At 43.7% G+C, this 16,837-nt stretch overlaps 1 long non-coding RNA gene across 1 annotated transcript; it reads left to right on the top strand.

The window, feature by feature from the left end:
• The first annotated feature begins 3,670 nt into the window (after positions 1–3,670).
• LOC138649359 (uncharacterized) lies at positions 3,671–10,549 on the top strand. The gene is made up of 2 exons (XR_011315294.1): positions 3,671–8,049; positions 9,770–10,549. It is a non-coding gene; the product is annotated as an uncharacterized lncRNA (long non-coding RNA).
• Positions 10,550–16,837: the final 6,288 nt, after the last annotated feature.

Genomic DNA, 16,837 nt, shown 5'->3' with positions numbered 1-16,837 from the left:
TTCTTTGTGTACGTTATTGATCCTATAGTTCTGTGAAAAGATCTGTAAGTGGAAATATTAGTGGCATAAGGTGGAGTTGTGGTGACGATGCAGATGACACACAGGATAACGCCGGGGGCGGTGATGGTGCAGAGAATTACAGATTATTATTGGTAGGAGGTGAGTGCAAGGAAGGGTTTTCTCTTTTGATATTTTTCAGATATGCTTGTTATCCATGGTTATCTAGGAGAAAAATAATTGCAGAATGCAGCCCACCAAAAAATGAAAGTAATGTATTATTCTGAGTGGGTTTGGAGTGTTTGTCTTTTTCTTGATCTCAATGGTGCAGATCAAGTATGGAGAGCACTGTATGATGGCACTGAAGATTGCTAGGAGCAGCTTACTGTGGTGAATATACAGATATATATATATATATATATATATATATATATATATATATATATATACATATTACATGGGAAATGTCCGTATATATTGTTGTAAATGATCTTGAAGGGGGGATTTGTTTTGTGTCACTGTTCTTTATTATCAGAGATAATGAAGGCAACTGAATTTGGTGCCGGACCCCCATGCAGAAACGTGAGACCACTGTCTTATCGTACTTTATTGTTCTTATACCATTGAGAAAAGAATTTGATATGGAAATTATGGCATAAATGATGGAGTTGTGGTGAGGATATGTTGGATATTTACAGATATATCTACATATCTGTCACTGGATAATGCTATCAGCAGAGATTGAGACGAGGTGAATTATAGTTTACGATGAGGATGAGGTGAGTGCAGGGAAGGGTTTTCTCACTTTGTATTTTTCAGGTCCAGTTTTTATCAGTGTTTCTCCAATAGAAAGAAACGTGGTGTAGGAACACAGCCCCTATGATCTGAAAGCGACTCTGAAACCTTGAGCAGCAGTGTTTCCACATTGTCAGATAAGATGGAGCTGGTTTGGTGTGATTTGTCTTATTGATCTCCGCAGCGCAGTTCTTGTATGGAGACCCCACTGTATGACGGCACTGAAGATGACTAGGAACCTGCGTACTGTCGTGAATATAGTCACATATATTATATTTGAAGGGGGGGGAGTGTTTTGCTTTCCTGTTCCTTGTCTTTAGAGATGAAGAAGGCAACTTAATTTGGCAGAGGACCACCATCCAGAAATGTGAGACCACCATCTTATTTATTAATCCTATAGCACAAAGAAAAGTTCCTTACGTAAAAATGTTATTGGCAGAAGTTGTTGTAATTTGGGTGGTGATGGAGACTTTCCAATGTTCTGTATAGATCTGTGACCGGATTCCGTTTCCTATTAGAGAGAGGTGAGTGCAGGGTCGGGTTTCCCACTTGATGTTTTTCAGGTCTGTTTGTTATCAGTGGCTCCAAGAAAATAAACTGGTTAAGAAATACAGCCCCAACAAAAAGCAAGTACGCTATGAAACTTGAGCAACGGGGTGTCCGGTTATCAAATATATAGGAGCGGGTTTGGGGCGATTGTCTTATTGATCTCAACAGGGCAGTACAAGTCTGGAGACCCCTGTTTGATGCCACTGAAGATTTCCAGTAAGCCTCTTACTGTTTTGAACATATTGGACTATAGATGTTACCAGTATATTTTGTTGTAATAGATTGTGCTTAAAGAGGGGTCGTTTTTGCTGCTTTTAGTTTAATACTTTGTGTTGGGGGAGGGGGATTAGTTTTGCTTTACTGTGCTTTGTCATCAGAGTTGAAACTCGCAACTGAATTTGACCCAGGACCCCAATAGAGAAAAGTAAGACCACCTTCTTTGTGTACGTTATTGATCCTGTAGTTATGTGAAAAGATCTGTAAGTGGAAATATTAGTGGCATAAGGTGGAGTTGTAGTGACGATTCAGATGGTCCTATACTGGATCTCTTTACACACATAATAACGCCGGGGGCGGTGAGGGTGCAGAGAATTACAGATTACTATTGGTAGGAGGTGAGTGCAGGGAAGGGTTTTCTCTTTTGATATTTTTCAGATATGCTTGTTATCCATAGTTATCTAGGAGAAAAATATTTGCAGAATGCAGCCCACCAAAAAATGAAAGTAACCTATTATTCTGAGTGGGTTTGGAGTGTTTGTCTTTTTCTTGATCTCAATGGTGCAGATCAAGTATGGAGAGCACTGTATGATGGCACTGAAGATTGCTAGGAGCAGCTTACTGTGGTGAATATACAGATATATACCGTATATAATCGAGTATAAGCCGAGATTTTCAGCCCAAATTTTTGGGCTGAAAGTGCCCCCCTCGGCTTATACTCGAGTCACGGTAGTGGTGGGGTCGGCGGGTGAGGGGGAGAGGGCGCTGAGGTATACTTACCTAGTCCCAGCGATCCTCGCGCTGTCCCTGCCTTCCTCCCCGTCTTCTGTGCTGCAGCGTCTTCCCCTCTTCAGCGGTCACGTGGGACCGCTCATTACAGAAATGAATAAGCGGCTCCACCTCCCATAGGGGCGGAGCCGCCTATTCATTTCTCTAATCAGCAGTGCCGGTGACCGCTGACAGGAAGATGCTGCAGCACAGAAGACGGGGAGGAAGGCGGGGACAGCGCGAGGATCGCTGGGACTAGGTAAGTATGTTATATTCACCTGTCCGCGTTCCAGCCGCCGGGCGCCGCTCCATCTTCCCGGCGCCTCCATCTTCCCGGCGTCTGCGCTCTGACTGTTCAGGCAGAGGGCGCGATGACGCATATAGTGTGCGCGGCGCCCTCTGCCTGATCAGTCAGAGCAGAGACGCCGGGAAGATGGAGGCGCCGGGACCGGACGCTGGGAGCTGCAATCAAGGGAGGTGAGTATGTGGTTTTTTTTTTTTATAGCAGCAGCGGCAGCACAGATTTATGTGCAGCATCTATGGGGGCAGTATGAACGGCACACAGCACTATATGGGGGCAGTATGAACGGCACACAGCACTATATGGGGGCAGTATGAACGGCACACAGCACTATATGGGGGCAGTATGAACGGCACACAGCACTATATGGGGGCAGTATGAACGGCACACAGCACTATATGGGGGCAGTATGAACGGCACACAGCACTATATGGGGGCAGTATGAACGGCACACAGCACTATATGGGGGCAGTATGAATGGCACACAGCACTATATGGGAGCAGTATGAACGGCACACAGCACTATATGGGGGCAGTATGAACGGCACACAGCACTATATGGGGGCAGTATGAACGGCACACAGCACTATATGGGGGCAGTATGAACGGCACACAGCACTATATGGGGGCAGTATGAACGGCACACAGCACTATATGGGGGCAGTATGAACGGCACACAGCACTATATGGGGGCAGTATGAACGGCACACAGCACTATATGGGGGCAGTATGAACGGCACACAGCACTATATGGGGGCAGTATGAACGGCACACAGCACTATATGGGGGCAGTATGAACGGCACACAGCACTATATGGGGGCAGTATGAACGGCACACAGCACTATATGGGGGCAGTATGAACGGCACACAGCACTATATGGGGGCAGTATGAACGGCACACAGCACTATATGGGGGCAGTATGAACGGCACACAGCACTATATGGGGCATCTGTGCAGCATCTATGGGGGCAGTATGAACGGCACACAGCACTATATGGGGGCAGTATGAACGGCACACAGCACTATATTGTGCATCTGTGCAGCATCTATGGGGCAGTATGAACGGCACACAGCACTATATGGGGCATCTGTGCAGCATCTATGGGGCAATATGAACGGTGCAGAGCACTATATGGCACAGCTATAGGGAAATAATGATCTATTTTTATTTTTGAAATTCACCGGTAAATGCTACATTTCCACCCTAGGCTTATACTCGAGTCAATAAGTTTTCCCAGTTTTTTGTGGCAAAATTAGGGGGGTCGGCTTATACTCGGGTCGGCTTATACTCGAGTATATACGGTATATACACATACTACATGGGAAATGTCCGTATATATTGTTGTAAATGATCTTGAAGGGGGGATTTGTTTTGTGTCACTGTTCTTTATTATCAGAGATAATGAAGGCAACTGAATTTGGTGCCGGACCCCCATGCAGAAACGTGAGACCACTGTCTTACCGTACTTTATTGTTCTTATACCATTGAGAAAAGAATTTGATATGGAAATTATGGCATAAATGATGGAGTTGTGGTGAGGATATGTTGGATATTTACAGATATATCTACATATCTGTCACTGGATAATGCTATCAGCAGAGATTGAGACAAGGTGAATTATAGTTTACGATGAGGATGAGGTGAGTGCAGGGAAGGGTTTTCTCACTTTGTATTTTTCAGGTCCAGTTTTTATCAGTGTTTCTCCAATAGAAAGAAACGTGGTGTAGGAACGCAGCCCCTATGATCTGAAAGCGACTCTGAAACCTTGAGCAGCAGTGTTTCCAGATTGTCAGATAAGATGGAGCTGGTTTGGTGTGATTTGTCTTATTGATCTCCGCAGCGCAGTTCTTGTATGGAGACCCCCCTGTATGACGGCACTGAAGATGACTAGGAACCTGCGTACTGTCGTGAATATAGTCACATATATTATATTTGAATGTTTGAAGGGGGGGGGGGGGGAAGGTTTTGCTTTCCTGTTCTTTGTCTTTAGAGATGAAGAAGGCAACTTAATTTGGCAGAGGACCACCATCCAGAAATGTGAGACCACCATCTTATTTATTAATCCTATAGCACAAAGAAAAGTTCTTTACGTAAAAATGTTATTGGCAGAAGTTGTTGTAATTTGGGTGGTGATGGAGACTTTCCAATGTTCTGTATAGATCTGTGACCGGATTCCGTTTCCTATTAGGGAGAGGTGAGTGCAGGGTCGGGTTTCCCACTTGATGTTTTTCAGGTCTGTTTGTTATCAGTGGCTCCAAGAAAATAAACTGGTTAAGAAATACAGCCCCAACAAAAGGCAGGTACGCTTTGAAACTTGAGCAACGGGGTGTCCGGTTATCAAATATATAGGAGCGGGTTTGGGGCGATTGTCTTATTGATCTCAGCAGGGCAGTACAAGTCTGGAGACCCCTGTATGATGCCACTGAAGATTTCCAGTAAGCCTCTTACTGTTTTGAACATATTGGACTATAGCTGTTACCAGTATATTTTGTTGTAATAGATTGTGCTTAAAGAGGGGTCGTTTTTGCTGCTTTTAGTTTAATACTTTGTGTTGGGGGAGGGGGATTAGTTTTGCTTTACTGTGCTTTGTCATCAGAGTTGAAACTCGCAACTGAATTTGACCCAGGACCCCAATAGAGAAAAGTAAGACCACCTTCTTTGTGTACGTTATTGATCCTGTAGTTATGTGAAAAGATCTGTAAGTGGAAATATTAGTGGCATAAGGTGGAGTTGTAGTGACGATTCAGATGGTCCTATACTGGATCTCTTTACACACAGGATAACGCCGGGGCCGGTGATGGTGCAGAGAATTACAGATTATTATTGGTAGGAGGTGAGTGCAGGGAAGGGTTTTCTCTTTTGATATTTTTCAGATATGCTTGTTATCCATAGTTATCTAGGAGAAAAATAATTGCAGAATGCAGCCCACCAAAAAATGAAAGTAACCTATTATTCTGAGTGGGTTTGGAGTGTTTGTCTTTTTCTTGATCTCAATGGTGCAGATCAAGTATGGAGAGCACTGTATGATGGCACTGAAGATTGCTAGGAGCAGCTTACTGTGGTGAATATACAGATATATATATACACATACTACATGGGAAATGTCCGTATATATTGTTGTAAATGATCTTGAAGGGGGGATTTGTTTTGTGTCACTGTTCTTTATTATCAGAGATAATGAAGGCAACTGAATTTGGTGCCGGACCCCCATGCAGAAACGTGAGACCACTGTCTTATCGTACTTTATTGTTCTTATACCATTGAGAAAAGAATTTGATATGGAAATTATGGCATAAATGATGGAGTTGTGGTGAGGATATGTTGGATATTTACAGATATATCTACATATCTGTCACTGGATAATGCTATCAGCAGAGATTGAGACAAGGTGAATTATAGTTTACGATGAGGTGAGTGCAGGGAAGGGTTTTCTCACTTTGTATTTTTCAGGTCCAGTTTTTATCAGTGTTTCTCCAATAGAAAGTAACGTGGTGTAGGAACGCAGCCCCTATGATCTGAAAGCGACTCTGAAACCTTGAGCAGCAGTGTGTTAACAGTATCTGAGAAGTTGGATCCGGTTTGGGGCAATTTCTTGTTGATCCTCTGTAGTGCAGTTCTGGTATGGAGACCCCTGTATGTCAGCACTGAAGATGTCTAGGAACCTGCGTACTGTGGTGAATATAGTCACATATATTATAGTTGAAGGGGAGGGGGAGTGTTTTGCTTTCCTGTTCTTTGTCTTTAGAGATGAAGAAAGCAACTTAATTTGGCAGAGGACCAACACGCAGAAATGTGAGACCACCATCTTATTTATTAATCCTATAGCACAAAGGAAAGTTCTTTCTGTGAAAATATTATTAGCAGAAGTTGTTGTAATTTGGGTGATGATGGAGACTTTCCAATGTTCTGTATAGATCTGTCACCGGATTCCGTTTCCTATTAGGGAGAGGTGAGTGCAGGGTCGGGTTTCCCACTTGATGTTTTTCAGATCCATTTGTTATTAGAACCTCTTCAGGAGAATCAAGTGGTTGGGAAATACAACCCCAACAAAAGGCAAGTTCGCTATGTAACTGAGCAACCGGGTGTCCTGTTATCAAATATGTAGGAGTGGGTTTGGTGTGATTGTCTTATTAATCTCAACAGGGCATTATAAGTCTGGAGACCCTTTTGACTGCACTGAAGATTACCAGGAACCTGCATACTCTAGTAGTTAAATACATATATAAAGTCATTATCTTATGTAAATGGAGAGTTTGGACTCATTCATCTTATAATAACGTCAGATCCTTGTAATAACATCTCATACAGTATATGGAATAACTTAATGTTTGGAGTAATCTGTACTACTGAATGTTTAGTTTGTCAGAATTGATTGTTGAATCTTGATATTTGTTCTAGTCATAGAAATCCATAAAAACATTGAAAGAAAATGTTATTGGGATACGTTGTAATCAGGCTGATTATGGAGACGTTCTAATGTTCTATATAGATCTGACAGAATTCAGTTTCCTATTGGGGGAGGCGAGTGCAGGGAAGGGTTTCCCGTTTGTTTTCCAAAGACATACTGATAGGGATTTTAGATTGTGAGTCCCATTGGGGACACTGATGATAAAGTGTGTAAAGCGCTGCGGAATATGTTAGCGCTCTATAAAGATAAAGATTATTATTATTGTTTTTCTGATCCGGTCACTAGTGGCTCCTCAGTGGAAAAAAAGGTTGTGTAGGAATAATGACCACCCCCAACATGCAAGTATGAGATCAAATTTAAGCAATAGTACCCAGATTGTCAGTCTACTTGGAGCTGGATTGGGGTGATTGTCTTAATTTCAACAGTCCAGCTCAAGTATGAAGATCCCCGTATGATGGCACTGAAGATTGCTAGAAGCCTTCTGACTGTGGTGAATATACAGATATATGTATACTTATTACACCATAGCTGTCAGAATATATTGTTGCAAATTATTGTTCGTGAAAGGGGAAGGTTATTTTGCTTTCCTATTCTTTATCATCAGAGCTAAAGAGGGCAACTGAATTTGGTGCTGGACCACCATCCAGAAACGTAAGACCACCAATCTAATCATTCTTTAATCACTATATGCTATTGAGAAAATAGTATTGATCTGGAAATGGTGGCATAGATAGTGGCTTTGTGATGTCAATGGAGATTGTCCTATGTCGAAAATTTGCAGATCTATGACTGGATAATGTGGAGAGCAGAGATGGAGCAGCGGCGAATTGTAGTGTTCGTTCAGGACGAGGGGAGGTTTTTCTTTTCATATTTTTCAGATCCCATTTCTGATCTGTGGCTCTCCAGTAGAATAAGGTGGTCGAGAAATGCAGCCCTCGGAAAAAGCAATAGCACTGTGAAACTTGAGCAATTGTTTGTCCAAAATGGCAGATGTCTCAGAGCTGCTTCAAAGGTGATTGTCTTATTGATCTCAGCAGTGGCAGATGAAGTGTCGATATTAGTTGAGGAATGCAGCCCTCCCAAAAAATGCAAGTTGGCTTTTATTCTGAGTGGGTTTGGGGTTAATCTCTTCTTAGTGATGCTACGGTGCAGTTCAAGTATGAAGATCTATATGTTGGCACTGAAGATTTCTAGCAACGTGGTTATTGCGTTAAATTTGTGTGTGTGTGTGTATATATATCATCTCTGTTTCACTGTGAATTATTTTTCTTGAAGGGGTGGGGGTGTATTTTGTTTACTCTGTCGCCTCATTGAGGGACACAGGACCATGGGTGTGGGGTGGGGGGGTATTTTGTTTTTGTTGTTTAGCATTCGTTAAGGAAGTCTCCTGATTTTGGCATGAGTCCACCATCCAGAAAGGTGAGACTACTGCCTTAATGTTTTTTTTTATTAATCCAAAAAGATCTTTACATGAAAACTATTTGAGAATAAGTTGTAATTAGGGTGACAGTGGAGACTTTCCAATGTTCTTTATAGGTTTATTATGACAGGATTCAGTCTCCTACTGGGGGGGGATGCGAGTGCAGGGAAGGGTTTCCCACTTGAAGTTTTTCAGATCCGTTTCTCAGTCAATAGAATAAAGTGGTGGAGGAATAATGACCCCCTCGAAATGCAAGTAAGCGATCATATTTAAGTAATAGTCCAATTTATCAGTCCACTTGGTGCAGGTTTGGGGCGATTTGTCTTTATTATTAATTTCAGCAGTGCAGTTCAGTATTGAGACCCTCATGGCACTTCACTGCAGATTGCTAGGAACCTGCATTATAGCTGTTAGTATATATTGTTGTAAATGATCTTCATGGGGAGGGGGGTTGTTTTGTTTTATTTTTTATCGTCCGGGATAAAGAAGGCAAAGGGACCGCCATCCAGAAACTTGAGACCACCATCCTATCATACTTTATTGGTTGGAAGACCCCAGTATAATATGACCTCAACTTGCTTGGGGCAGCACGGTGGCGCAGTGGATAGCACAGCAGCCTTGCAGCGCTGGAGTCCTGGGTTCAAACCCCGCCAAGGACAACATCTGCAAAGAGTTTGTATGTTCTCTCCGTGTTTGCGTGGGTTTCCTCCGGGCACTCCGGTTTCCTCCCACATTCCAAAGACATACTGATAGGGAATTTAGATTGTGAGCTCCAATGGGGACAGAGATGATAATGTGTGCAAAAATGTAAAGCGCTGCGGAATATGTTAGCGCTATATAAAAATAAAGATTATTATTTATTATTATTATAACTACACACATAAATGTATACAAGTTTTGCATTGTTGAAGATTTTTAGAAAAATGTTGTTCTTGAAGGGGGGGGAACGTTGTTATCTATTATTGTTTTTGACCATGAAATTAACGAAAGGCAACTGAATTAAGCACAGGACCCCCCATCTAGCAAATTAGCTTGTTCTATTTTATGCCGAAGATTTTGCCTCGGAAATATTAGTAGCATAAGTTGCCGTTGGGATGAGAGGATAATGCTGAAAGCAGTTGAGGGCACAGAGGTGAAGGTGCAGTTAACTATTAGGATGAGGGGTGTGCAGGAAAGGATTGTATCTTAGTCACTTTTCAATCAGTTAGTTATCGGCAGCTCTTCCAGTAGAACATAGTTGGTGAGGATTGCAGTCCCCATGAAATGAAAGTTCGCTATGAAACCTAACCAATTTCCTTTTCTTCTTCCACAGACCTTCACAGAATCCTTGTCGACGCTTCAGTTACATTTTGTTCTCACTGTCTATAGTAAAATCCTTCATCTTCATCCAGACCGGGATGCCATCCTTCTCAGTATGGTAACGTTCACACTAGCGTTGTGCGCCGCTGCGTCGGCGACGCAACGCACGCAAAAACGCAGCAAAACGCACGCAAAAACGCTGCGTTTTGCGACGCATGCGCCGGTTTTTGCCGAAATTTGGACGCAAGAAAAATGCAACTTGTTGCGTTTTCTTGGTCCGACGCTAGCGGCAAAAAAGACGCATGCGTCGCACAACGCAACAAAAAAAACCGCATGCGTCCCCCATGTTAAATATAGGGGCGCATGACGCATGCGTCGCCGCTGCGTCGCCCGACGCAAACTAGCATAACGCTAGTGTGAACGTAGCCTATTCCACTCGTCACGTCTCATCGCCGCGGCTTGAAATAGTCCACTTGTTGGCCAGAGCGCTGCCGGTTTTCCACATTATGATACGCGGATCCTTCTCATATGCTTCTGGAGTCGATCTACTGGTGTTCCTTGAAATATTGACTTGTACTGAGTGATGGAGGAACCACGAGCCCATATTTTCTTGAACTACACAAGGACATTTTGGCCGGGACTTTTCATAAAAGGACTGTTAGATTCTTTTTGTAATTTTATACTGTAAACCTCTGTCATGTTCTGTGAATACTATCTTTCTTATTCACATCCTAAGATAAATGCTGTTTGTCAAAAGCATATAATGTGTTAATAAAAATGTTATGAACTTTTATCCAGAGAGCTATGGTGTTATTCCTGCATTTAGCAATCTTATCTAGAAATAATTGTCATAGGTGGCCAATAAATGTATGCAGCATCTTATCGTCCCTGCTAGAACAAGACGCTGCAGTTACTAGTTTCTTGCATCGCTACCTACTCTGAACATATCCTGGGTGATGGACTCTGTGGCTGGTGCGAGTGCAGCGCCGGCTCTCTGCTTCTGTCTCCGCCGCAGAAAATACATTTTAGGTGCCGGACCACCCCTTTAAACTTCATTCCTACTTTGAGTAGAATTTACCAGCTTTGACAGACCTTAAAGAGCCTGGAGACTGCTGTGTCGAACATTATGCTGCCTGCTGAATCATCGTTTGTGACATGTTTGGCGGTCTGTGAGTGATGGGCTGTGGAGGCATATCTTGGGAGGGTGCCACAAAACTTCACATGATGGCTAAAGGTATCCTGTCTGCAGTTACAGCTAATGTCCTTCCATTGGGTTGGTTTCTTCTAGTGCAGAGCAATGCTTGTATTCACGGATAACAAAAGCATCAATGCACATGACTGACCCTTACTTTCCCCAATCTAGAATCCAATTAAGAACCTCTGGGACATAATGTATCAGCGCATCCAATGCTGAAAAGTAGCACCATAGCCTGTCCAATAATAATTTTATTTCCATAGTGCCAACATGTTGCACAGCCCTTTACATTTTAGAGCGGACTTGTACAGACAATAAAGACATTACAGAATAACAATAATCACATAAATCAACAGATACCAAGAGGAATGAGGGCCCTGCTCACAAGCTTACAATCTATGAGGAAATTCACGGTGGAAAATAAAATGCTAGGTGAAATCCCAAGAAACAATGAAAACCCTATATTAAGGGTCACCAATCTAACCCAAGAAGAGGTGCGAAACCGGCTAAATAAGATTAAAATAGATAAATCTCCGGGTCCGGATGGCATACACCCACGAGTACTAAGAGAACTAAGTAATGTAATAGATAAACCATTATTTCTTATTTTTAGGGACTCTATAGCGACGGGGTCTGTTCCGCAGGACTGGCGCATAGCAAATGTGGTGCCAATATTCAAAAAGGGCTCTAAAAGTGAACCTGGAAATTATAGGCCAGTAAGTCTAACCTCTATTGTTGGTAAAATATTTGAAGGGTTTCTGAGGGATGTTATTCTGGATTATCTCAATGAGAATAACTGTTTAACTCCATATCAGCATGGGTTTATGAGAAATCGCTCCTGTCAAACCAATCTAATCAGTTTTTATGAAGAGGTAAGCTATAGGCTGGACCACGGTGAGTCATTGGACGTGGTATATCTCGATTTTTCCAAAGCGTTTGATACCGTGCCGCACAAGAGGTTGGTACACAAAATGAGAATGCTTGGTCTGGGGGAAAATGTGTGTAAATGGGTTAGTAACTGGCTTAGTGATAGAAAGCAGAGGGTGGTTATAAATGGTATAGTCCCTAACTGGGTCGCTGTGACCAGTGGGGTACCGCAGGGGTCGGTATTGGGACCTGTTCTCTTTAACATATTCATTACTGATCTGGTAGAAGGTATACACAGTAAAATATTGATATTTGCAGATGATACAAAACTATGTAAAGCAGTTAATACAAGAGAAGATAGTATTCTGCTACAGATGGATCTGGATAAGTTGGAAACTTGGGCTGAAAGGTGGCAGATGAGGTTTAACAATGATAAATGTAAGGTTATACACATGGGAAGAAGGAATCAATATCACCATTACACACTGAACGGGAAACAACTGGGTAAATCTGACAGGGAGAAGGACTTGGGGATCCTAGTTAATGATAAACTTACCTGGAGCAGCCAGTGCCAGGCAGCAGCTGCCAAGGCAAACAAAATCATGGGGTGCATTAAAAGAGGTCTGGATACACATGATGAGAGCATTATACTGCCTCTGTACAAATCCCTAGTTAGACCGCACATGGAGTACTGTGTCCAGTTTTGGGCACCGGTGCTCAGGAAGGATATAATGGAACTAGAGAGAGTACAAAGGAGGGCAACAAAATTAATAAAGGGGATGGGAGAACTACAATACCCAGATAGATTAGCGAAATTAGGATTATTTAGTCTAGAAAAAAGACGACTGAGGGGCGATCTAATAACCATGTATAAGTATATAAGGGGACAATACAAATATCTCGCTGAGGATCTGTTTATACCAAGGAAGGTGACGGGCACAAGGGGGCATTCTTTGCGTCTGGAGGAGAGAAGGTTTTTCCACCAACATAGAAGAGGATTCTTTACTGTTAGGGCAGTGAGAATCTGGAATTGCTTGCCTGAGGAGGTGGTGATGGCGAACTCAGTCGAGGGGTTCAAGAGAGGCCTGGATGTCTTCCTGGAGCAGAACAATATTGTATCATACAATTATTAGGTTCTGTAGAAGGACGTAGATCTGGGGATTTATTATGATGGAATATAGGCTGAACTGGATGGACAAATGTCTTTTTTCGGCCTTACTAACTATGTTACTATGTAAATAGGGGAGACACAAAAGGTGGATGGTAACAATTGCTTTCATCGTAGGGTCCAGCCATCAATGTAATAAATTGGGTGTTCATGTAATGCTGCACGAACCTGGTAAACAATCAGTGTGTGTAAAAGTGCAGACACAGAGGGCTATTAAATGCATGTATGCTGTGTGAACAGATGATACGAGGGTCCTGATTTGGAAGGAAATGTTCTATGGGTAAAACAGGGAGAGTTAGAGAAATATGTTGAGGCTATTAGTTAGGCTGAAGAAATGCGTTTTTAGGACATTCTTAAAACTGGGTTTTGTGGATTAATCGAAGTGTCCTGGCTAGTGCATACCACAGAATTGGCGCAACACACGAGAAGTCCTGGGGAAGTCCTCTGGATGAGAGTGAGGAGTTTATATTGAACTCTGTAGATCTATCCAAAGATGATGAAGAAGAGAAAAGAGGGCATTCAAACACAAGCATCACGAAAAATATGAGAAAAATATATGTTTATTGACAAGTGCTCGGATACTAGCAGTTCGGGATAGGATATTCAAGATGCCGACAATTCCGCCCTTCTCCAAAATCAGGCAACGAAATCCCAGAGTTCAGAAGAGTTGCATACTTTATTTAGGGCTATAAAACTACGCGTTTCGTGGACGTCCTGTCAACTTCATCAGGGACATAGCTGAGATCTGAATCAAAGCATGCGCCGCCCCCTGCGGCCATTTTCCTGGAGGCCACCGCATCGCAGCAATGGATCTGCAGGGGCCTCCGGGCTTTCACAAAATGCTGGTGGCGCCCTGCCAGAACAGAGAGCATCACCGCTGCACCTGTCGCAAAATGCTGGCAGAGCCCCACTGCACCACAGAGCACCACCGCCGATCCTGTCACAAAATACCGGCGGAACCCCAGAGCACCAGCCTGGGATGGGATTTACCAGAGGCCACCACACCAGCCTGGACCATCAAATAACCCCTGTGACCACTCCTCTACCCGTGCCGATCCCACCACCGGTAAGCTGAATTTGGACTGTAAGACGGACCCCAATTTGACACATTTTTTTTTTCCCCTATTTTCCTTCTGAAAATTTGTGGTGCATCTCGTGGCCCGAAAAATATGGTACGGTTTTTGTTTTTTTTTTACAATGTTTATCGGTCAGTTCCTGACCGCTTTAAGTAGTTATGACTCCTGCTTTCCTTCTCTTCCTTGCTCTCCCCTGATTATCAACAACTTGATTTTCACCCCTATAAAAATGTATACTCCTTTGCCCTGCCCTTCCTTATGTCGCCCAGTTAAAATACTGATAGTTTTGTTTGTAAGATTTATTTCCGTTGTTAAACCCAATAAAAACTTCTTAACAGAACTGGTTAGAAGGAAGGGAGCAGTCTCCATGCAATAAACTGAAGTCGGTTCCTAATGAAGACACTGTCAACTGTCAACTCTCCTGAGTCACCAGATTAGGACTTCTTGGAAGCTTCTAATATGGCACAGCAGTGAAGTTGACAATTCCTGAAACCTGTTCTTGGGATCTTTGTAGGAAACATAGTCTAATTGAAATTTACATGGAACTGAAGGCGCATCCAGAGCCCATGGGTTATTGCTTTATAGAACGGAGCAGGAGGTACCTTCACCACCTTCCAAGTGACGATCTGGCCCAACGCTTAATGATCTGGAGTAGGGGTGGGAAATTAATTTTCCCGAGGGGCCACACGAAAGACTGACCATTGTGGAGGGCCAAACAAATAGGCCGAAATTAATTCTGCTCAATATTAATATCGATGTATTATTTTCCTATTGCCACGACAGCACCCCTACGAGAGAGGGGATCCGCCCACCATCTGGACAGGAACCTACAGGATTTAAAGGGGAGGTCCCCCTCACCACTCCAGTTTGGGTTTCTGTCCTAGATGGAACACAGGAGCTAAAGCAGGAAGGTTCCTACCCGGGTCCTCAGTCTCTGCGTGGTGTCCATGGGAACGGCAGAGACGGGGTCGTTGGAAGCAGCGTCGGGGGTGTCATGCGTGCAGACCACCCCCTCGTCTAGACATATGTAGCGCGTCCCAGGAGTCGGGCAGTGCCGTCCTGGTTCGCAGATGTAAGCGCGGGTTCAGCGTTCTCACCGGCGCTGGTGAACCTGGAAGTAGTTGTTACACTTCCGGGGTAAGCCGGGGGAGGAAGTGCGGCTGCGACTATGAAAGAGCGGCGGCTGTGGAATGTGCTGTGCGGCAAGATGTCCTCAGTAGGGGACATAGGGCACCCTCAGGTGGAGGTGCTGGAGCAGCGCAGCAAGAGCGGTAGCGGCCGCTCAAGAAGTAGCAGCAGAGTGGTACGGGGGCAGCAGCATGCGAGCGCCCCAGCGTCACGTGGATTCATCTCCTCCAAAACCGGTATTCATGGGATCAGCTCTTTGGTGAGTGTTAAAAATACACCTGGTGCTGATATGGTCCGTTATTTTGTGCTTTGTTTTAGGTTAAAAAGACATCAAAATCTAAACATGAGCAGTGTGCTTTATGCACAGTTCCAATGCCTGATAGCTATAATAAAAGGCTTTGCCAGGCTTGCATATGTCGGACCTTAGAGGAAGAGGCTCCCCTCCGTTCATCAGACCTCAGGGCGGTCATCAGGGAGGAAATAAGTTATTCCCTTAGAGGCGGCCGCCATGAAAGATTGGTCAGGGACGTATCTCCTGGATCTAGCCCGTCCCTGCAAGAGGGTGAATGTTCTCGCTCCTCATCACCATCCTCCTCGGATGAAGAGGGAAGGCCGTGTTTTTCAGTTGAAAATATGGATGTGTTAGTCAAAGGGGTCCGAGCAACCATGGGGGTTGCAGAGAACAGAGAACCAAGATCTGCGCAAGATATAATGTTTGCAGGCTTGTGTCAGAAAAGTCGTAAGTCATTCCCGTTAGTAGAAACAGTTAAAAACCTTATTAAACGGGAATGGGATAAGCAGGACAAAGGATTTTTGCCGTCATCTGCAAAGAGAAGGTATCCCTTTGACGATAACGACTTACCGGAATGGATGAAAGTCCCTAAAGTGGACGCGGCCGTGGCTTCTACATCTAAGTCATGTACCTTGCCCCTGGAGGATGTAGGTCTTCTGAAGGATCCGTCAGATAGAAAGGCGGATATGTTTTTGAAAAAGGTGTGGGAGTCATCGTCTGGAGCATTCAAACCTGCGATCTCTAGTACTTGCACAGCTAGATCCGTTATGGTCTGGATAGCCCAGCTGGAGGAACAGCTGAAATCCAAAGTGCCTAGAGACAAAATACTAAACTCCCCATCTCAGACTAGATTGTGGCCCGATTCTAACGCATCGGGTATTCTAGAATATGCATGTCCCCGTAGTATATGGATAATGATGATCGAATGCTGCTCGCCGAGCCCTATGCCTTAAAGGGGATGCTCAGGCAAGAGCTAAACTATGTACTATTCCGTGTAGGGGTGAGTACTTGTTTGGCCCGGTATTGGATGACATCCTGGCTAAAGCTGAGGATAGGAAAAAGGGTTTTCCTAAAGTATTCAATCCTACCTTTAGGAATACCTTCAGGAGACGCTTCCCATACCGAAGACCTTACCAAAAGCGAGACTGGGAGTCGACGGAGCTGAAGAAGAAAGGTTCAGACTTTAATACCTCATCATCTTCTTCGAGACGTAAACGAAATTACCATTAATTCAGATCTCCCAGTAGGGGGCAGATTAAAACATTTCTATACTCAGTGGGCCAGAATAACTTCCAGCAATTGGGTTCTGGGTATAGTTAGGTCAGGATTAAAATTAGAATTCCGGGAAAAACCTT

The sequence above is a fragment of the Ranitomeya imitator genome, chromosome 9 (assembly GCF_032444005.1).
Source record: "Ranitomeya imitator isolate aRanImi1 chromosome 9, aRanImi1.pri, whole genome shotgun sequence".
NCBI classification, from domain to species: Eukaryota; Metazoa; Chordata; class Amphibia; order Anura; family Dendrobatidae; genus Ranitomeya; species Ranitomeya imitator.
This window is presented reverse-complemented; position numbering and strand designations above follow the sequence as displayed.